The sequence below is a fragment of the Entelurus aequoreus genome, linkage group LG04 (assembly GCF_033978785.1).
Source record: "Entelurus aequoreus isolate RoL-2023_Sb linkage group LG04, RoL_Eaeq_v1.1, whole genome shotgun sequence".
In the NCBI taxonomy this organism is placed as follows: Eukaryota; Metazoa; Chordata; class Actinopteri; order Syngnathiformes; family Syngnathidae; genus Entelurus; species Entelurus aequoreus.
Window position 1 is genome coordinate 5,960,597 of NC_084734.1, and position 23,792 is coordinate 5,984,388.

The following is a 23,792-nucleotide window of genomic DNA, read 5'->3' on the forward strand; positions in this document are numbered from 1 at the left end:
TGTTATGTGACATTCATCTTGTTATGTGACATTCATCTTGTTATGGGACATTCATCTTGTTATGTGACATTCATCTTGTTATGTGACATTCATCTTGTTATGTGACATTCATCTTGTTATGTGACATTCATCTTGTTATGTGACATTCATCTTGTTATGTGACATTCATCTTCTTATGTGACATTCATCTTGTTATGTGACATTCATCTTGTTATGTGACATTCATCTTGTTATGTGACATTCATCTTGTTATGTGACATTCATCTTGTTATGTGACATTCATCTTGTTATGTGACATTCATCTTGTTATGTGACATTCATCTTGTTATGGGACATTCATCTTGTTATGTGACATTCATCTTGTTATGTGACATTCATCTTGTTATGTGACATTCATCTTGTTATGTGACGTTCATCTTGTTATGTGACATTCATCTTGTTATGTGACATTCATCTTGTTATGTGACATTCATCTTGTTATGTGACATTCATCTTGTTATGTGACATTCATCTTGTTATGTGACATTCATCTTGTTATGTGACATTCATCTTGTTATGTGACATTCATCTTGTTATGGGACATTCATCTTGTTATGTGACATTCATCTTGTTATGTGACATTCATCTTGTTATGTGACATTCATCTTGTTATGTGACATTCATCTTGTTATGTGACATTCATCCTTCACTGTTGCCATATGTAATATAAAGTAGTGTAAAGTTCTTACTTATATCTGTCAGTAAACTCACCATGAGAGCTCTAAAAACTGTAGTGGGTTTACATCATTCATCCACGGAACTTTAATTATTAGTAGACGGCTGGTTACTTGAAGATGAGTAAAACATCATCTATGCAACATTTCGAGCAAAGAACCAGCATGACATGTTATGTAGATCAGTGTTTTTCAACCTTTTTTCAGCCAAGGTAATTTTTTTCATTGAAAAAATGCGGCGGCACACCACCAGCACAAATCATTCAAAAATGAAACTCAGTTGACAGTAAAAAGTGGTTGTTGGATATGACTTTAAAGCATAACCATCACTATAGCTCTTGTCTCAAAGTAGGTGTACTGTCACCACCTGTCACATCACACCCTGACTTATTTGGACTTTGTTGCTGTTTTCCTGTGTGTAGTGTTTTACTTCTTGTCTTGTGCTCCTATTTTGGTGGCTTTTTCCCTTTTTTTGGTATTTTCCTGTAGCAGTTTCATGTCTTCCTTTGAGCGATATTCCCCACATCTACTTTGTTTTAGCAATCAAGAATATTTCACTTGTTTTTATCCTTCTTTGTGGGGACATTGTTGATTGTCATGTCATGTTCGGATGTACATTGTCTTTGCTCCACAGTAAGTCTTTGCTGTTGTCCAGCATTCTGTTTTTATTTACTTTGTAGCCAGTTCAGTTTTAATTTAGTTCTGCATAGCCTTACCTAAACTTCAATGCCTTTTCTTAGGGGCATTCACCTTTTGTTTATTTTTGGTTTAAGCGTTAGACACCTTTTTACCTGCACCCTGCCTCCTGCTGTTTCCCACACCTACAAAGCAAGTAGCTACTTGCTGCCACCTACTGACATGGAAGAGTATTACACGGTTACTCTGCCGAGCTCAACAACAACACATCATTTGCAGACTATAATTACTGCTTTGCAAACAATATTTTGAACCCAAATAGGTGAAACTAGATCATCTCCCACGGCACACCAGACTGTATCTCACCGCACACTAGTGTGCTGCGGCACAGTGGTTGAAAAACACTGATGTGGACCACAAGATAGTGTTTTTCATTTAGAAAAAAATCATAATATGACCCCTTTAATGCGCCTTATAATCCAGTGCGCCTTTTGTATGAAAATAGACCTGATTAGAGCCGCACATCTGCACTCTTTTTGTGGCTGAATTAAATGAATATGAGTGAGAATAAAAATATATTGAAAAAATATGAAAACACACCAAAAAAAATCCTCTATATACTTGAAGCTGTAGTTTGGCGATGCGGAGGCGAGCCAAACAACAAGTCTGAGTAGGCGTGAAAAGAAGGCAGAGAAGTTTGCTGGTGGTATATTAATGTCCATCTGGATATGATCATGGTGGACACCAGTTTAATACAAATAAAAAATAACAATTTATTTGTATTAAATCAACATAAAAAACACACACATATATATATATATATATATATATATATATATATATATCAATACAGTCTGCAAGGAATACAGTCTGTAAGCACACATGATTGTATTTTTGTATGACAAAAAAAATAAATAATACATAAATAAAAAAATACAAAATAAATGTTGGTCAAAATGTTGATTGATGATGTTTTACTCATCATCTTCAAGTCGCTTTCTGAAACGCTCTTATTTACGTGCCTCCACTTGGACAGTGTCTTCTCCCCGTCATCTTTGTTGTAGCGGTGTAGCGTGCAAGGACGGGAGTGGAAGAAGTGTCAAAAGATGGCGCTAACTGTTTTAATGACATTCACACTTTACTTCCATCAATAACGGAGCAGCATCTCCTCATCCGCAAACAACAACAACAACAATAACACCAGAAATGTGTCCCGTGAAAAAGCGTCCAACCGGAACTCTCTATTAAGTAAAGTTCTTTGGGTGAATAATGTAAAGTCACTATACCGGTATGTTTTAGTGCTTTCATGGTGAGTTTACTGACAGATATAAGTAGGAACTTTACACTACTTTATATTAGAAATGGCAACAGTGGAGGATGAATGTCACATAACAAGAAGATAGAGAAAAAGAAGAAGCTTATCAACTACGGTGTCCGCATAGACTATAAAGGCGGACGCGTGCATTTTTTCAGGACTTATGCAGATCCCAAATACAGATCAGCAGGTACCAGAAGGTAAGAAAAGTTTCTTTTGCATAATATTGTGAAACAAAACGCCAGATAATATGTCTTACACACAGCATAATAATACTCCTATGTTGAAGCACAGTACAATCCATCAAGTGGTGTGGCTTTATAGCTTACCAAAGTCCTACTAAAACATTTTGATAGACTTTTGATACGCCGTGTGTAATGTTCTATATTTTCAATGGAACATATACAATTTTGGTGTTGTTTACTTGAGTCATATTGCAGTCTACACGTATCTCTTATGTGTGACTGCCATCATAGTGCAGTCTACACGTATCTCTTATGTGTGACTGCCATCATATTGCAGTCTACACGTATCTCTTATGTGTGACTGCCATCATATTGCAGTCTACACGTATCTCTTATGTGTCACTGCCGTCATATTGCAGTCTACACGTATCTCTTATGTGTGACTGCCATCATATTGCAGTCTACACGTATCTCTTATGTGTGACTGCCATCATAGTGCAGTCTACACGTATCTCTTATGTGTGACTGCCATCATATTGCAGTCTACACGTATCTCTTATGTGTGACTGCCATCATATTGCAGTCTACACGTATCTCTTATGTGTGACTGCCATCACATTGCAGTCTACACGTATCTCTTATGTGTGACTGCCATCATATTGCAGTCTACACGTATCTCTTATGTGTGACTGCCATCACATTGCAGTCTACACGTATCTCTTATGTGTGACTGCCATCATATTGCAGTCTACACGTATCTCTTATGTGTGACTGCCATCATATTGCAGTCTACACGTATCTCTTATGTGTGACTGCCATCATATTGCAGTCTACACGTATCTCTTATGTGTGACTGCCATCATATTGCAGTCTACACGTATCTCTTATGTGTGACTGCCATCATATTGCAGTCTACACGTATCTCTTATGTGTGACTGCCATCACATTGCAGTCTACACGTATCTCTTATGTGTGACTGCCATCATAGTGCAGTCTACACGTATCTCTTATGTGTGACTGCCGTCATATTGCAGTCTACACGTATCTCTTATGTGTGACTGCCATCATATTGCAGTCTACACGTATCTCTTATGTGTGACTGCCATCACATTGCAGTCTACACGTATCTCTTATGTGTGACTGCCATCATATTGCAGTCTACACGTATCTCTTATGTGTGACTGCCATCATATTGCAGTCTACACGTATCTCTTATGTGTGACTGCCATCATATTGCAGTCTACACGTATCTCTTATGTGTGACTGCCATCATATTGCAGTCTACACGTATCTCTTATGTGTGACTGCCATCATATTGCAGTCTACACGTATCTCTTATGTGTGACTGCCATCACATTGCAGTCTACACGTATCTCTTATGTGTGACTGCCATCATAGTGCAGTCTACACGTATCTCTTATGTGTGACTGCCGTCATATTGCAGTCTACACGTATCTCTTATGTGTGACTGCCGTCATATTGCAGTCTACACGTATCTCTTATGTGTGACTGCCGTCATATTGCAGTCTACACGTATCTCTTATGTGTGACTGCCATCATATTGCAGTCTACACGTATCTCTTATGTGTGACTGCCTTCATATTGCAGTCTACACGTATCTCTTATGTGTGACTGCCATCATATTGCAGTCTACATGTATCTCTTATGTGTGACTGCCATCATATTGCAGTCTACACGTATCTCTTATGTGTGACTGCCATCATATTGCAGTCTATACGTATCTCTTATGTGTGACTGCCATCATATTGCAGTCTACACGTATCTCTTATGTGTGACTGCCATCATATTGCAGTCTACACGTATCTCTTATGTGTGACTGCCATCATATTGCAGTCTACACGTATCTCTTATGTGTGACTGCCATCATATTGCAGTCTACACGTATCTCTTATGTGTGACTGCCATCATATTGCAGTCTACACGTATCTCTTATGTGTGACTGCCATCATATTGCAGTCTACACGTATCTCTTATGTGTGACTGCCATCATATTGCAGTCTACACGTATCTCTTATGTGTGACTGCCATCACATTGCAGTCTACACGTATCTCTTATGTGTGACTGCCATCATATTGCAGTCTACACGTATCTCTTATGTGTGACTGCCATCATATTGCAGTCTACACGTATCTCTTATGTGTGACTGCCATCATATTGCAGTCTACACGTATCTCTTATGTGTGACTGCCATCATATTGCAGTCTACACGTATCTCTTATGTGTGACTGCCATCATATTGCAGTCTACACGTATCTCTTATGTGTGACTGCCATCACATTGCAGTCTACACGTATCTCTTATGTGTGACTGCCATCATATTGCAGTCTACATTTATCTCTTATTGTGACTGCCATCTACTGGTCACACTTATCGTTCCACCATGTACTGAATAGAAGTGCTTCGAGGTGGGTAAGTACAACTAAAGTGATTGTGTCCACCATAAGGCGTTTCAAGGGTTCTAAGGCGCACTGTCAAGTTTTGAGAAAATGAAAGGATTTGAAGTGCGTCTTATAGTCGGAAAACTCCAGTACTTAAAACTACTGCCAAAAACAGTTTGACATGTTTTATTTGAACTGAATCGCTGCTCTCTTTCCAAATAGGATACAACGGGTAGGAGTAGCGCCCTCTGCTGTATGTGGAGGGTCATTATCCCCTGGTGCCCCTTATCTCCACTACTGTTGCGTTGAAGCCTGCAAGCTTGCAGTCCTCTGCCTTTACTGGGAAGCCTCAGTTGCTACATTGAAGTCCACCACGTGCATCTCCTACATGTCATTGGAAGTAGCAGAAGAAAGCTGCATTTAATACGCAGCTTCTATTTACCCAGAGTGCATGCTGGGAGTAGCAGGAGCATCAACGCTGAGGATGAGATAGCGTGTGTTTGAGAGGATTTAAGCTCCTTTACTTTAGGAAACATTAGGAAAGTGTAATCCGTAACAGATAGCGGGCACGGGCGGCCAGAGATGCAATGATATCGCCGTATCCCCGGCAGCCTTTGTGCACCGTATCGCACATCCTGGGAGACATGGACACCATCACAGGCTCACACAGCAGAGCAGAGCGGCTGCAAAGAAACACAAAACCACAAGGCGGGAGATGAAGATAGCCTGCGTGAGTCATTCTGATATTTGTCAACCCGAGGATGACGATTACGTGCTGACGTCAGCGGGAACATGCAAGCCTGACGTCGGCAGTGATGCCGAGGGAGTGGGAGAGAGTCTGCAGAAGCAGGAAGTGGAAGGAAGAAGCAGCTCTACTTGATTAGAAGCAGGAAGTGGAAGGAAGAAGCAGCTCTACTTGATTAGAAGCAGGAAGTGGAAGGAAGAAGCAGCTGTACTTGATTAGAAGCAGGAAGTGGAAGGAAGAAGCAGCTCTACTTGATTAGAAGCAGGAAGTGGAAGGAAGAAGCAGCTGTACTTGATTAGAAGCAGGAAGTGGAAGGAGGAAGCAGTTGTACTTGATTAGAAGCAGGAAGTGGAAGGAAGAAGCAGCTGTACTTGATTAGAAGCAGGAAGTGGAAGGAGGAAGCAGCTGTACTTGATTAGAAGCAGGAAGTGGAAGGAAGAAGCAGCTCTACTTGATTAGAAGCAGGAAGTGGAAGGAAGAAGCAGCTCTACTTGATTAGAAGCAGGAAGTGGAAGGAGGAAGCAGCTGTACTTGATTAGAAGCAGGAAGTGGAAGGAAGAAGCAGCTGTACTTGATTAGAAGCAGGAAGTGGAAGGAAGAAGCAGCTCTACTTGATTAGAAGCAGGAAGTGGAAGGAGGAAGCAGCTGTACTTGATTAGAAGCAGGAAGTGGAAGGAAGAAGCAGCTCTACTTGATTAGAAGCAGGAAGTGGAAGGAGGAAGCAGCTGTACTTGATTAGAAGCAGGAAGTGGAAGGAAGAAGCAGCTCTACTTGATTAGAAGCAGGAAGTGGAAGGAGGAAGCAGCTGTACTTGATTAGAAGCAGGAAGTGGAAGGAAGAAGCAGCTCTACTTGATTAGAAGCAGGAAGTGGAAGGAGGAAGCAGCTCTACTTGATTAGAAGCAGGAAGTGGAAGGAAGAAGCAGCTGTACTTGATTAGAAGCAGGAAGTGGAAGGAGGAAGCAGCTGTACTTGATTAGAAGCAGGAAGTGGAAGGAAGAAGCAGCTGTACTTGATTAGAAGCAGGAAGTGGAAGGAAGAAGCAGCTGTACTTGATTAGAAGCAGGAAGTGGAAGGAAGAAGCAGCTGTACTTGATTAGAAGCAGGAAGTGGAAGGAGGAAGCAGCTGTACTTGATTAGAAGCAGGAAGTGGAAGGAAGAAGCAGCTCTACTTGATTAGAAGCAGGAAGTGGAAGGAAGAAGCAGCTCTACTTGATTAGAAGCAGGAAGTGGAAGGAAGAAGCAGCTCTACTTGATTAGAAGCAGGAAGTGGAAGGAAGAAGCAGCTCTACTTGATTAGAAGCAGGAAGTGGAAGGAGGAAGCAGCTGTACTTGATTAGAAGCAGGAAGTGGAAGGAGGAAGCAGCTCTACTTGATTAGAAGCAGGAAGTGGAAGGAGGAAGCAGCTCTACTTGATTAGAAGCAGGAAGTGGAAGGAAGAAGCAGCTCTACTTGATTAGAAGCAGGAAGTGGAAGGAGGAAGCAGCTCTACTTGATTAGAAGCAGGAAGTGGAAGGAAGAAGCAGCTGTACTTGATTAGAAGCAGGAAGTGGAAGGAGGAAGCAGCTGTACTTGATTAGAAGCAGGAAGTGGAAGGAAGAAGCAGCTGTACTTGATTAGAAGCAGGAAGTGGAAGGAAGAAGCAGCTGTACTTGATTAGAAGCAGGAAGTGGAAGGAAGAAGCAGCTGTACTTGATTAGAAGCAGGAAGTGGAAGGAGGAAGCAGCTGTACTTGATTAGAAGCAGGAAGTGGAAGGAGGAAGCAGCTGTACTTGAGTAGAAGCAGGAAGTGGAAGGAAGAAGCAGCTGTACTTGATTAGAAGCAGGAAGTGGAAGGAAGAAGCAGCTGTACTTGATTAGAAGCAGGAAGTGGAAGGAAGAAGCAGCTGTACTTGATTAGAAGCAGGAAGTGGAAGGAAGAAGCAGCTGTACTTGATTAGAAGCAGGAAGTGGAAGGAAGAAGCAGCTGTACTTGATTAGAAGCAGGAAGTGGAAGGAAGAAGCAGCTGTACTTGATTAGAAGCAGGAAGTGGAAGGAAGAAGCAGCTGTACTTGATTAGAAGCAGGAAGTGGAAGGAAGAAGCAGCTGTACTTGATTAGAAGCAGGAAGTGGAAGGAGGAAGCAGCTCTACTTGATTAGAAGCAGGAAGTGGAAGGAAGAAGCAGCTGTACTTGATTAGAAGCAGGAAGTGGAAGGAAGAAGCAGCTCTACTTGATTAGACGCAGGAAGTGGAAGGAAGAAGCAGCTGTACTTGATTAGAAGCAGGAAGTGGAAGGAAGAAGCAGCTGTACTTGATTAGAAGCAGGAAGTGGAAGGAAGAAGCAGCTCTACTTGATTAGAAGATGGTTTCCTGGTGGTGCTGATGGAGTCTTTGACAATCCTCCTGGTAAGGGTGTATCCCTTTATGGAGGATGCCTGTGCGTGACTTAGTTTTACGTGGGGAGACTGGTGCACAGACAGTCACCACACCATCCTTGCCAGAATGGGGTCAGGGTCTAGTGGCATGGAGTCCAAGACCACTGGGGACCCTTTTCTGCTGCAGCCTTCTTCCGCCATCGCAGCCGTTGTGGTAGTTCTTACGTCTACCGTCTTCCGCCTGCTATGCTCCGCCGTTGAGGTCTTCACCGTATCCCTGGCTGGGGGTCAGTCAGGTACTAGATCTTTGCCAAGGCCCACCTGGGGTGACAGTGGTAAAGGGGTTCACCTCCTAGTGGCCCAAGACCCCATAGAGGAGCCTCCACTTTAACGTCATGGCCAGGACACTGCAATATGACGCCAGTAAACAACACCAAAACTTGAACAGTTCCTTTGAGAATAAAGAACATTACACGGCGCTCAAAAATACGTCAAAATGTTTTTAGTACGACTTTGGTGAGCTTTGAAGCCACACCGCTTGATGGATTGTTGGAGCATTACAGCTAGCGTAGTCAGAGATACCAGCATTACTATGGTGTGTGCATAGCAGCACCCATTAGCAGACTTATTATCTGCCGCTTTGTTTCGCAATATTATGCAAAAGCAACTTTTCTTACCTTCTGATGTGTATTTGGGATCTGCATAAGTTATGAAAATAACTTATTTTTCTCTATCTTCTTGTTATGTGACATTCATGTTGCCATTTCTAATATAAAGTAGTGTCAAGTTCTTACTTATATCTGTCAGTAAACTCACCATGGAAGCACTAAAACATACCGGTATAGTGAGTTTACATTATCCACCCAAAGAACTTTAGTTATTAGAGAGTTCCGGTTGGACGCTTTTTCACGGGACACATTTCCGGGTGTTGTTGTTGTTTCCGGATGAGGAGATGCTGCTCCGTTATTGATGGAAGTAAAGTGTGAATGTCATTAAAACAGTTAGCGCCATCTTTTGACACTTCTTCCACTCCCGTCCTTGCACGCTACACCGCTACAACAAAATGACGCTGTCCAAGTGGAGGCACGTAAATAAGACCGCCCACAAAACGGCGCATCCTGAAGCGGCTTGAAGATGATGAGTAAAACATCATCTAGTCAACATTTTGAGCCAAGAAGCAGCATTACATGTTATGTAGACCACAAGGAAGTCTTTTACATTTAGAAACTAAACATTATAATAATGTGACTCCTTTCATGCGCCTTATGATCCGGTGCGCCTTTTGTATGAAAATAGACCTGAATAAACCCACACACACACTGGCAGTGCGCCTTATAATCCGGTGCGAAATATGGTGCGGAAAATACGGTATTTGATTGACCGCTTGTTGCTAGGCAGAATTCACAGAGCTCAAATTAAAACTGTTAATAGTCCGCTAAATTACTCTGGGGGACATATTTTTTCAGAAAAATGCCTCCACTATTATTCTATTATTATGTCACATTAACAATTTGACTTCATTAATAATTGATAATAACAATAATAATGATAGTATTACCAAGCAATATGTTAATGCTAAAAAAAAAACCCAGTGAGCTGCAATAATAAATCAATTAAATCCATTAATTAGATTAGAAAAAAGCTCTGATTTGTATTTGTTGCTTTAATTAATTGTTTGAAAATTGTTCAAATTCAAACCATATGGAGTATTATATTATGTTTCTTCAATTAATTGTTAAATGAGTGAAAGTAATAAAAAACAAGTTCAAATCAAGGCGAGCACAGAACTTTGAATATGTGGACATAGTTTCATGCAATAGAGCGAACATGAGAGCGGTGGCGCGTGTGCTGTGATCTGTGTGGCGGAAAAAAATAGATATATATTTTTTAAACTTTTACTAATGCATACATGATAAAAGTGCAATTTTAATATTGAGTTGTTTTTTTTTTTTTTTAAGAATGAAGGTTTTGGCACACAGAAAATATTTTGTTTAGTTCAACTATTTCCATAAAATACACAATTGAGGCTATAAATTGGCTTCTATCCGCTTACTCGATTCATCCAAAAGTCATCAACGGATTACTCAATTACTAAAATAGTCGACAGCTGCAGCCGTAGTCGTCAAAGATCCTGCTATTCTTACGGATGCACTGCAAAGAAGAAAGTTAAAGATCCTCTGAATGACAGAGCTTGCTGCTCTTTTTAAGGACATGCTGCAAAAAGATATCAGTAGTCGCGTTTTTGGTTAAAAAAAACCCCGTAAAACACAGCGCTGTAGCATCACAATATGATCACCAAAAATGATTCCCGGGCGCGGCACCGCTGCTGCCCACTGCTCCCCTCACCTCCCAGGGGGTGAACAAGGTGATGGGTCAAATGCAGAGGACACATTTCACCACACCTAGTGTGTGTGTGTGTGTGTGTGTGTGTGTGTGTGTGTGTGTGTGTGTGTGTGTGTGTGTGTGTGTGACTATCATTGCTACTTTAACTGTATTACTGCTCTCCAAAACAACGATCATTTGTAATAGTTATATTGAAACATTTTAGAAATGAAAACACATACTATTTAATACTTCAATAAAATACATCTGGATAACTTTTATTGAATATGTTTTTTGTACTGCATCTTCTTGTGAAAAAGGAAGACTAGAGCATGTTTTGGCATCAACATCAACTCATGTTCCATTTCAGCGTTTTTCAACCTTTTTTCAGCCAAGGCACATGTTTAGGGTTGAACAAATGCGTCGGCACACCACCCGCAGAAAACTTTACACAACTAAACTCAGTTGGCAGTAAAAAGTGGTTGTTGGATATGACTTTAAAGCATAACCATCACTATAGCTCTTGTCTCAAAGTAGGTGTACTGTCACATCACACCCTGACTTATTTGGACTTTGTTGCTGTTTTCCTGTTTGTAGTGTTTTACTTCTTGTCTTGCGCTCCTATTTTGGTGGCTTTTTCTCTTTTTTTGGTATTTTCCTGTAGCAGTTTCATGTCTTCCTTTGAGCGATATTTCCCGCATCTACTTTGTTTTACAATCAAGAATATTTCACTTGTTTTTATCCTTCTTTGTGGGGACATTGTTGATTGTCATGTCATGTTGGGATGTACATTGTCTTTGCTCCACAGTAAGTCTTTGCTGTCGTCCAGCATTCTGTTTTTGTTGACTTTGTAGCCAGTTCAGTTTTAGTTTAGTTCTGCATAGCCTTCCCTAAACTTCAATGCCTTTTCTTAGGGGCACTCACCTTTTGTTTATTTTTGGTTTAAGTATTAGACACCTTTTTACCTTCACACTGTTCCCGACAACTGCAAAGCAATTAGCTACCTGCTGCCACCTACTGACATGGAAGAGTATAACGTGGTAAGTCTGCCGAGCTTTAGACAGCACCGACACTCAACAACAACACATCATTTGCAGACTATAATTACTGCTTTGCAAAAAATATTTGTAACCCAAATAGGTGAAACTAGATCATCTCCCTCGGCACACCAGACTGTATCTCACGGCACACCAGACTGTATCTCACGGCACACCAGACTGTATCTCACGGCACACCAGACTGTATCTCACGGCACACCAGACTGTATCTCATGGCACACCAGACTGTATCTCACGGCACACCAGACTGTATCTCACGGCACACTAGACTGTATCTCACGGCACACCAGACTGTATCTCACGGCACACCAGACTGTATCTCACGGCACACTAGACTGTATCTCACGGCACACCAGACTGTATCTCACGGCACACCAGACTGTATCTCACGGCACACCAGACTGTATCTCACGGCACACCAGACTGTATCTCACGGCACACCAGACTGTATCTCACGGCACACTAGACTGTATCTCACGGCACACCAGACTGTATCTCACGGCACACCAGACTGTATCTCACGGCACACCAGACTGTATCTCACGGCACACCAGACTGTATCTCACGGCACACCAGACTGTATCTCACGGCACACCAGACTGTATCTCATGGCACACCAGACTGTATCTCACGGCACACCAGACTGTATCTCACGGCACACCAGACTGTATCTCACGGCACACCAGACTGTATCTCACGGCACACTAGACTGTATCTCACGGCACACCAGACTGTATCTCACGGCACACCAGACTGTATCTCACGGCACACCAGACTGTATCTCACGGCACACCAGACTGTATCTCACGGCACACCAGACTGTATCTCACGGCACACCAGACTGTATCTCATGGCACACCAGACTGTATCTCACGGCACACCAGACTGTATCTCACGGCACACCAGACTGTATCTCACGGCACACCAGACTGTATCTCACGGCACACCAGACTGTATCTCACGGCACACCAGACTGTATCTCATGGCACACCAGACTGTATCTCACGGCACACCAGACTGTATCTCACGGCACACCAGACTGTATCTCACGGCACACCAGACTGTATCTCACGGCACACCAGACTGTATCTCACGGCACACCAGACTGTATCTCACGGCACACCAGACTGTATCTCACGGCACACCAGACTGTATCTCACGGCACACCAGACTGTATCTCACGGCACACCAGACTGTATCTCACGGCACACTAGACTGTATCTCACGGCACACCAGACTGTATCTCACGGCACACCAGACTGTATCTCACGGCACACCAGACTGTATCTCACGGCACACCAGACTGTATCTCACGGCACACCAGACTGTATCTCATGGCACACCAGACTGTATCTCACGGCACACCAGACTGTATCTCACGGCACACCAGACTGTATCTCACGGCACACCAGACTGTATCTCACGGCACACCAGACTGTATCTCATGGCACACCAGACTGTATCTCACGGCACACCAGACTGTATCTCACGGCACACCAGACTGTATCTCACGGCACACCAGACTGTATCTCACGGCACACCAGACTGTATCTCACGGCACACCAGACTGTATCTCACGGCACACCAGACTGTATCTCATGGCACACCAGACTGTATCTCACGGCACACCAGACTGTATCTCACGGCACACCAGACTGTATCTCACGGCACACCAGACTGTATCTCACGGCACACTAGACTGTATCTCACGGCACAGTGGTTAAAAAACCTTGCTCTATTCAATACGTCACCTTTCTTTGATTGACAGCTCTTGTTATGGACACCTGCTGCTGCTGAGCAACTGACACCAGATCAGTGCACACGCTTCTAATTTACATGACCACTTGAAATGTGATGAGAGGGAAGTGAGCTGCTAACTAATCAGTCTTAGTGGTATCAGTGGTGTCACTTTGTCTAGTACGTCATTGATGGTGTATTGTTTAATTTATAGTTCTTCGGTGTGGTGTGGCGCCAGACTTGTAATTCTCTTCCAAAACACTAGGGGGCAGTGTCTCTAGAAAGAGCAACTGCAGTGGTTGTTGACTAGATACTGGATTTCCTTCCTGTCAAGTGACGACATCTGTGTATACACTGGAACTAATCATTCATAATCATCACATTCCTTTTAATGGACCTTTTACTTGTAAACCAGAGGAAAATACATTCGGAAAGACGGACTGAACGAGTCCCGGCAGAGGACGCTATTATTATTTGCAACGCTATTGGCCGTTCGGGACATGGGGGAAAAGAGACTGTTTCTGTTGTGTGCCCATTGAAGTGTTGCAAACACCTGAGGCTAAGGACTGTCACGTGACTTCAAAGGACTTCATGAACCTGCCACTTTTACACAAAGTTTATGTAGGATTTGTTGAAAAACTTAATGCCCAACAATGTCTGATTGTGGGCAAACGCTTCGAGATATCGACTTTTCCAAAAAACCGTGACGTCCTCAAGGCTTTTAGGAAGGTTCCGGTGTTGTCGGATGTCCGATACGTGGAGAAATGGGCGAATTAGAGCGAGTAGGAAAATAAGAAGATTTGTGTTTTTTCCCCGCCGACATCTAACATTGGAGTCAATGAGAGACTTAGCTGACTTTCGTGGCTTTGAGGGCCAACAGAAGCCAAATGGGACACATGAGTTCCATAAAAGTGACATTTTGTGAGAGAGGACATGTGCGTCAATGTTTTCACCCAAACACACGACAGCGGGATAAAAGATGCGGGCGGCCGTGAGGAGAGGTTGTTCACCAAAAATAATAATTATGTTTTCAGGGCTTCCACGCTCTAGTAAATTAGAGAGGACGCCGTCTGCTTTAATGGAGGAAGGTCGATGGCGTCAACATTTTTTTAGACAAGTGTGTGAACAAAACCAGACGTTAAGCACCGAGCTACGTGAAAGTATGGCTGAGCTACAAGACGAGGTCATCTTGTCTTTTTGCTGTTTGTCTCAGAGCAAGCATCCATTAAAATGAAGGTAGCCATTAAATTGGCCCATTTGTGAATAGCGTTGCCATGGTAACATGAAATGTTCCCAATTTAGAGTACCCCCATCGGCGCGAACGAGACCTTTCTGACGGTATAACATATGTGGGGGTTTGTCTCGTATTATTCGTGGCAGAATAAGATAGAGGAACTACAATAAAGTATGAGCAGTGAGAATATGGGCTGCTTGCATTGCAGCAGGCCCATAATTAAAACTGTTAAAGAACTGTTTTTAGTCAAACGACATGCGGGTGTTTATCTGTATAGTCATAGTCACAGTTCACAAATGTTTGTAGATATATTGTCCTTGAAAGATTATTGAATTAACAGAATTAAACCAGTTGGTAGCACCTACTCAGTGGTCTAGTGGTTAGAGTGTACACCCTGAGATGGGTAGGTTGTGAGTTCAAACCCCGGCCGAGTCATACCAAAGACTATAAAAATGTGAGCCATTACCTCCTTGCTTGGCACTCGGCATCAAGGGTTGGAATTGGGGGTTAAATCACCAAAAATGATTCACAGGCGCGGCCACCGCTGCTGCTCACTGCTCCCCTCATCTCCCAGGGGGTGGAACAAGGGGATGGGTCAAATGCAGAGGACCAATTTCACCACACCTAGTGTGTGTGTGGCAATCATTGGTACTTTAACTTTAACTTAAGATTGACAATAAAAGTTGAAAAGAGTGCCGTACTTGACATTTTCTGCACGACAACAACACCATCAGCTGAAAAACAACACATTCAGTCATTATTGTTTACAGCGCATGGAGATATTAAGTACACAACATCAGTTGTCATGCAAGTGTGTAATCACGGTTGTTTCATTTCATACAATAACTTGTGCATTTCAAGCAGAAAGTCTGCGAGGTGTAACTGTAACTTTTAGCAAGTTGCAAACAGACCCTTTAAATGTTTGACAAAGCCATAATTACTATTATTTATTACTGGCAACTATGTACTTTGTATTATTACTATCTATGGCCCAAAAACTCCAGATGGGAGTAGCTGCTTTACATGATTTTATTATTACAATCTAAGGCCCAAAAAGTCCAATAGATGGGAGTAGCTGCTTTACATGGTTTTATTATTACTATCTAAGGCCCAAAAACTCCAGATGGAAGTAGCTGCTTTACATGATTTTATTATTACTATCTAAGGCCCAAAAAGTCCAATAGATGGGAGTAGCTGCTTTACATGATTTTATTATTACTATCTATGGCCCAAAAAGTCCAATAGATGGGAGTAGCTGCTTTACATGATTTTATTATTACTATCTAAGGCCCAAAAAGTCCAATAGATGGGAGTAGCTGCTTTACATGATTTTATTATTACTATCTAAGGCCCAAAAAGTCCAATAGATGGGAGTAGCTGCTTTACATGGTTTTATTATTACTATCTAAGGCCCAAAAAGTCCAATAGATGGGAGTAGCTGCTTTACATGATTTTATTATTACAATCTAAGGCCCAAAAAGTCCAATAGATGGGAGTAGCTGCTTTACATGGTTTTATTATTACTATCTAAGGCCCAAAAACTCCAGATGGAAGTAGCTGCTTTACATGATTTTATTATTACTATCTAAGGCCCAAAAAGTCCAATAGATGGGAGTAGCTGCTTTACATGATTTTATTATTACTATCTATGGCCCAAAAAGTCCAATAGATGGGAGTAGCTGCTTTACATGATTTTATTATTACTATCTAAGGCCCAAAAAGTCCAATAGATGGGAGTAGCTGCTTTACATGATTTTATTATTACTATCTAAGGCCCAAAAACTCCAATAGATGGGAGTAGCTGCTTTACATGATTTTATTATTACTATCTAAGGCCCAAAAAGTCCAATAGATGGGAGTAGCTGCTTTACATGATTTTATTATTACTATCTAAGGCCCAAAAACTCCAGATGGGAGTAGCTGCTTTACATGATTTTATTATTACTATCTAAGGCCCAAAAAGTCCAATAGATGGGAGTAGCTGCTTTACATGGTTTTATTATTACAATCTAAGGCCCAAAAAGTCCAATAGATGGGAGTAGCTGCTTTACATGATTTTATTATTACAATCTAAGGCCCAAAAAGTCCAATAGATGGGAGTAGCTGCTTTACATGATTTTATTATTACAATCTAAGGCCCAAAAAGTCCAATAGATGGGAGTAGCTGCTTTACATGGTTTTATTATTACTATCTAAGGCCCAAAAAGTCCAATAGATGGGAGTAGCTGCTTTACATGATTTTATTATTACTATCTAAGGCCCAAAAAGTCCAATAGATGGGAGTAGCTGCTTTACATGATTTTATTATTACTATCTATGGCCCAAAAAGTCCAATAGATGGGAGTAGCTGCTTTACATGATTTTATTATTACTATCTAAGGCCCAAAAAGTCCAATAGATGGGAGTAGCTGCTTTACATGATTTTATTATTACTATCTAAGGCCCAAAAACTCCAATAGATGGGAGTAGCTGCTTTACATGATTTTATTATTACTATCTAAGGCCCAAAAAGTCCAATAGATGGGAGTAGCTGCTTTACATGATTTTATTATTACTATCTAAGGCCCAAAAAGTCCAATAGATGGGAGTAGCTGCTTTACATGATTTTATTATTACAATCTAAGGCCCAAAAGTCCAATAGATGGGAGTAGCTGCTTTACATGGTTTTATTATTACTATCTAAGGCCCAAAAACTCCAGATGGAAGTAGCTGCTTTACATGATTTTATTATTACTATCTAAGGCCCAAAAAGTCCAATAGATGGAGTAGCTGCTTTACATGATTTTATTATTACTATCTATGGCCCAAAAAGTCCAATAGATGGGAGTAGCTGCTTTACATGATTTTATTATTACTATCTAAGGCCCAAAAAGTCCAATAGATGGGAGTAGCTGCTTTACATGATTTTATTATTACTATCTAAGGCCCAAAAAGTCCAATAGATGGGAGTAGCTGCTTTACATGGTTTTATTATTACTATCTAAGGCCCAAAAAGTCCAATAGATGGGAGTAGCTGCTTTACATGATTTTATTATTACAATCTAAGGCCCAAAAAGTCCAATAGATGGGAGTAGCTGCTTTACATGGTTTTATTATTACTATCTAAGGCCCAAAAACTCCAGATGGAAGTAGCTGCTTTACATGATTTTATTATTACTATCTAAGGCCCAAAAAGTCCAATAGATGGGAGTAGCTGCTTTACATGATTTTATTATTACTATCTATGGCCCAAAAAGTCCAATAGATGGGAGTAGCTGCTTTACATGATTTTATTATTACTATCTAAGGCCCAAAAAGTCCAATAGATGGGAGTAGCTGCTTTACATGATTTTATTATTACTATCTAAGGCCCAAAAACTCCAATAGATGGGAGTAGCTGCTTTACATGATTTTATTATTACTATCTAAGGCCCAAAAAGTCCAATAGATGGGAGTAGCTGCTTTACATGATTTTATTATTACTATCTAAGGCCCAAAAACTCCAGATGGGAGTAGCTGCTTTACATGATTTTATTATTACTATCTAAGGCCCAAAAAGTCCAATAGATGGGAGTAGCTGCTTTACATGGTTTTATTATTACAATCTAAGGCCCAAAAAGTCCAATAGATGGGAGTAGCTGCTTTACATGATTTTATTATTACAATCTAAGGCCCAAAAAGTCCAATAGATGGGAGTAGCTGCTTTACATGATTTTATTATTACAATCTAAGGCCCAAAAAGTCCAATAGATGGGAGTAGCTGCTTTACATGGTTTTATTATTACTATCTAAGGCCCAAAAAGTCCAATAGATGGAGTAGCTGCTTTACATGATTTTATTATTACTATCTAAGGCCCAAAAAGTCCAATAGATGGGAGTAGCTGCTTTACATGATTTTATTATTACTATCTATGGCCCAAAAAGTCCAATAGATGGGAGTAGCTGCTTTACATGATTTTATTATTACTATCTAAGGCCCAAAAAGTCCAATAGATGGGAGTAGCTGCTTTACATGATTTTATTATTACTATCTAAGGCCCAAAAACTCCAATAGATGGGAGTAGCTGCTTTACATGATTTTATTATTACTATCTAAGGCCCAAAAAGTCCAATAGATGGGAGTAGCTGCTTTACATGATTTTATTATTACTATCTAAGGCCCAAAAAGTCCAATAGATGGGAGTAGCTGCTTTACATGACTTTATTATTACTATCTAAGGCCCAAAAAGTCCAATAGATGGGAGTAGCTGCTTTACATGATTTTATTATTACTATCTAAGGCCCAAAAAGTCCAATAGATGGGAGTAGCTGCTTTACATGATTTTATTATTACTATCTAAGGCCCAAAAAGTCCAATAGATGGGAGTAGCTGCTTTACATGATTTTATTATTACTATCTAAGGCCCAAAAAGTCCAATAGATGGGAGTAGCTGCTTTACATGATTTTATTATTACTATCTAAGGCCCAAAAAGTCCAATAGATGGGAGTAGCTGCTTTACATGATTGTATTATTACTATCTAAGGCCCAAAAAGTCCAATAGATGGGAGTAGCTGCTTTACATGATTTTATTATTACTATCTAAGGCCCAAAAAGTCCAATAGATGGGAGTAGCTGCTTTACATTATTGTATTATTACTATCTAAGGCCCAAAAAGTCCAATAGATGGGAGTAGCTGCTTTACATGATTGTATTATTACTATCTAAGGCCCAAAAAGTCCAATAGATGGGAGTAGCTGCTTTACATGATTTTATTATTACTATCTAAGGCCCAAAAAGTCCAATAGATGGGAGTAGCTGCTTTACATTATTGTATTATTACTATCTAAGGCCCAAAAAGTCCAATAGATGGGAGTAGCTGCTTTACATGATTTTATTATTACTATCTAAGGCCCAAAAAGTCCAATAGATGGGAGTAGCTGCTTTACATGATTTTATTATTACTATCTAAGGCCCAAAAAGTCCAATAGATGGGAGTAGCTGCTTTACATGATTTTATTATTACTATCTAAGGCCCAAAAAGTCCAATAGATGGGAGTAGCTGCTTTACATGATTTTATTATTACTATCTAAGGCCCAAAAAGTCCAATAGATGGGAGTAGCTGCTTTACATGATTTTATTATTACTATCTAAGGCCCAAAAAGTCCAATAGATGGGAGTAGCTGCTTTACATGATTTTATTATTACTATCTAAGGCCCAAAAAGTCCAATAGATGGGAGTAGCTGCTTTACATGATTTTATTATTACTATCTAAGGCCCAAAAAGTCCAATAGATGGGAGTAGCTGCTTTACATGATTTTATTATTACTATCTAAGGCCCAAAAAGTCCAATAGATGGGAGTAGCTGCTTTACATGATTTTATTATTACTATCTAAGGCCCAAAAAGTCCAATAGATGGGAGTAGCTGCTTTACATGATTTTATTATTACTATCTAAGGCCCAAAAACTCCAATAGATGGGAGTAGCTGCTTTACATGATTTTATTATTACTATCTAAGGCCCAAAAAGTCCAATAGATGGGAGTAGCTGCTTTACATGATTTTATTATTACTATCTAAGGCCCAAAAAGTCCAATAGATGGGAGTAGCTGCTTTACATGACTTTATTATTACTATCTAAGGCCCAAAAAGTCCAATAGATGGGAGTAGCTGCTTTACATGATTTTATTATTACTATCTAAGGCCCAAAAAGTCCAATAGATGGGAGTAGCTGCTTTACATGATTTTATTATTACTATCTAAGGCCCAAAAAGTCCAATAGATGGGAGTAGCTGCTTTACATGATTTTATTATTACTATCTAAGGCCCAAAAAGTCCAATAGATGGGAGTAGCTGCTTTACATGATTTTATTATTACTATCTAAGGCCCAAAAAGTCCAATAGATGGGAGTAGCTGCTTTACATGATTTTATTATTACTATCTAAGGCCCAAAAAGTCCAATAGATGGGAGTAGCTGCTTTACATGATTTTATTATTACTATCTAAGGCCCAAAAAGTCCAATAGATGGGAGTAGCTGCTTTACATGATTTTATTATTACTATCTATGGCCCAAAAAGTCCAATAGATGGGAGTAGCTGCTTTACATGATTTTATTATTACTATCTAAGGCCCAAAAAGTCCAATAGATGGGAGTAGCTGCTTTACATGATTTTATTATTACTATCTAAGGCCCAAAAAGTCCAATAGATGGGAGTAGCTGCTTTACATGATTTTATTATTACAATCTAAGGCCCAAAAAGTCCAATAGATGGGAGTAGCTGCTTTACATGATTTTATTATTACTATCTAAGGCCCAAAAAGTCCAATAGATGGGAGTAGCTGCTTTACATGATTTTATTATTACTATCTAAGGCCCAAAAAGTCCAATAGATGGGAGTAGCTGCTTTACATGACTTTATTATTACTATCTAAGGCCCAAAAAGTCCAATAGATGGGAGTAGCTGCTTTACATGATTTTATTATTACTATCTAAGGCCCAAAAAGTCCAATAGATGGGAGTAGCTGCTTTACATGATTTTATTATTACTATCTAAGGCCCAAAAAGTCCAATAGATGGGAGTAGCTGCTTTACATGATTTTATTATTACTATCTAAGGCCCAAAAAGTCCAATAGATGGGAGTAGCTGCTTTACATGATTTTATTATTACTATCTAAGGCCCAAAAAGTCCAATAGATGGAGTAGCTGCTTTACATGATTTTATTATTACTATCTAAGGCCCAAAAAGTCCAATAGATGGGAGTAGCTGCTTTACATGATTTTATTATTACTATCTAAGGCCCAAAAAGTCCAATAGATGGGAGTAGCTGCTTTACATGATTTTATTATTACTATCTATGGCCCAAAAAGTCCAATAGATGGGAGTAGCTGCTTTACATGATTTTATTATTACTATCTAAGGCCCAAAAAGTCCAATAGATGGGAGTAGCTGCTTTACATGATTTTATTATTACTATCTAAGGCCCAAAAAGTCCAATATATGGGAGTAGCTGCTTTACATGATTTTATTATTACAATCTAAGGCCCAAAAAGTCCAATAGATGGGAGTAGCTGCTTTACATGATTTTATTATTACTATCTAAGGCCCAAAAAGTCCAATAGATGGGAGTAGCTGCTTTACATGATTTTATTATTACTATCTAAGGCCCAAAAAGTCCAATAGATGGGAGTAGCTGCTTTACATGACTTTATTATTACTATCTAAGGCCCAAAAAGTCCAATAGATGGGAGTAGCTGCTTTACATGATTTTATTATTACTATCTAAGGCCCAAAAAGTCCAATAGATGGGAGTAGCTGCTTTACATGATTTTATTATTACTATCTAAGGCCCAAAAAGTCCAATAGATGGGAGTAGCTGCTTTACATGATTTTATTATTACTATCTAAGGCCCAAAAAGTCCAATAGATGGGAGTAGCTGCTTTACATGATTTTATTATTACTATCTAAGGCCCAAAAAGTCCAATAGATGGGAGTAGCTGCTTTACATGATTTTATTATTACTATCTAAGGCCCAAAAAGTCCAATAGATGGGAGTAGCTGCTTTACATGATTTTATTATTACTATCTAAGGCCCAAAAAGTCCAATAGATGGGAGTAGCTGCTTTACATGATTTTATTATTACTATCTAAGGCCCAAAAAGTCCAATAGATGGGAGTAGCTGCTTTACATGATTTTATTATTACTATCTAAGGCCCAAAAAGTCCAATAGATGGGAGTAGCTGCTTTACATGATTTTATTATTACTATCTAAGGCCCAAAAAGTCCAATAGATGGGAGTAGCTGCTTTACATGATTTTATTATTACTATCTAAGGCCCAAAAAGTCCAATAGATGGGAGTAGCTGCTTTACATGATTTTATTATTACTATCTAAGGCCCAAAAAGTCCAATAGATGGGAGTAGCTGCTTTACATGATTTTATTATTACTATCTAAGGCCCAAAAAGTCCAATAGATGGGAGTAGCTGCTTTACATGATTTTATTATTACTATCTAAGGCCCAAAAAGTCCAATAGATGGGAGTAGCTGCTTTACATTATTGTATTATTACTATCTATGGCCCAAAAACTCCAGATGGGAGTAGCTGCTTTACATGATTTTATTATTACAATCTAAGGCCCAAAAAGTCCAATAGATGGGAGTAGCTGCTTTACATGGTTTTATTATTACTATCTAAGGCCCAAAAACTCCAGATGGAAGTAGCTGCTTTACATGATTTTATTATTACTATCTAAGGCCCAAAAAGTCCAATAGATGGGAGTAGCTGCTTTACATGATTTTATTATTACTATCTATGGCCCAAAAAGTCCAATAGATGGGAGTAGCTGCTTTACATGATTTTATTATTACTATCTAAGGCCCAAAAAGTCCAATAGATGGGAGTAGCTGCTTTACATGATTTTATTATTACTATCTAAGGCCCAAAAACTCCAATAGATGGGAGTAGCTGCTTTACATGATTTTATTATTACTATCTAAGGCCCAAAAAGTCCAATAGATGGGAGTAGCTGCTTTACATGATTTTATTATTACTATCTAAGGCCCAAAAACTCCAGATGGGAGTAGCTGCTTTACATGATTTTATTATTACTATCTAAGGCCCAAAAAGTCCAATAGATGGGAGTAGCTGCTTTACATGGTTTTATTATTACAATCTAAGGCCCAAAAAGTCCAATAGATGGGAGTAGCTGCTTTACATGATTTTATTATTACAATCTAAGGCCCAAAAAGTCCAATAGATGGGAGTAGCTGCTTTACATGATTTTATTATTACAATCTAAGGCCCAAAAAGTCCAATAGATGGGAGTAGCTGCTTTACATGGTTTTATTATTACTATCTAAGGCCCAAAAAGTCCAATAGATGGGAGTAGCTGCTTTACATGATTTTATTATTACTATCTAAGGCCCAAAAAGTCCAATAGATGGGAGTAGCTGCTTTACATGATTTTATTATTACTATCTATGGCCCAAAAAGTCCAATAGATGGGAGTAGCTGCTTTACATGATTTTATTATTACTATCTAAGGCCCAAAAAGTCCAATAGATGGGAGTAGCTGCTTTACATGATTTTATTATTACTATCTAAGGCCCAAAAACTCCAATAGATGGGA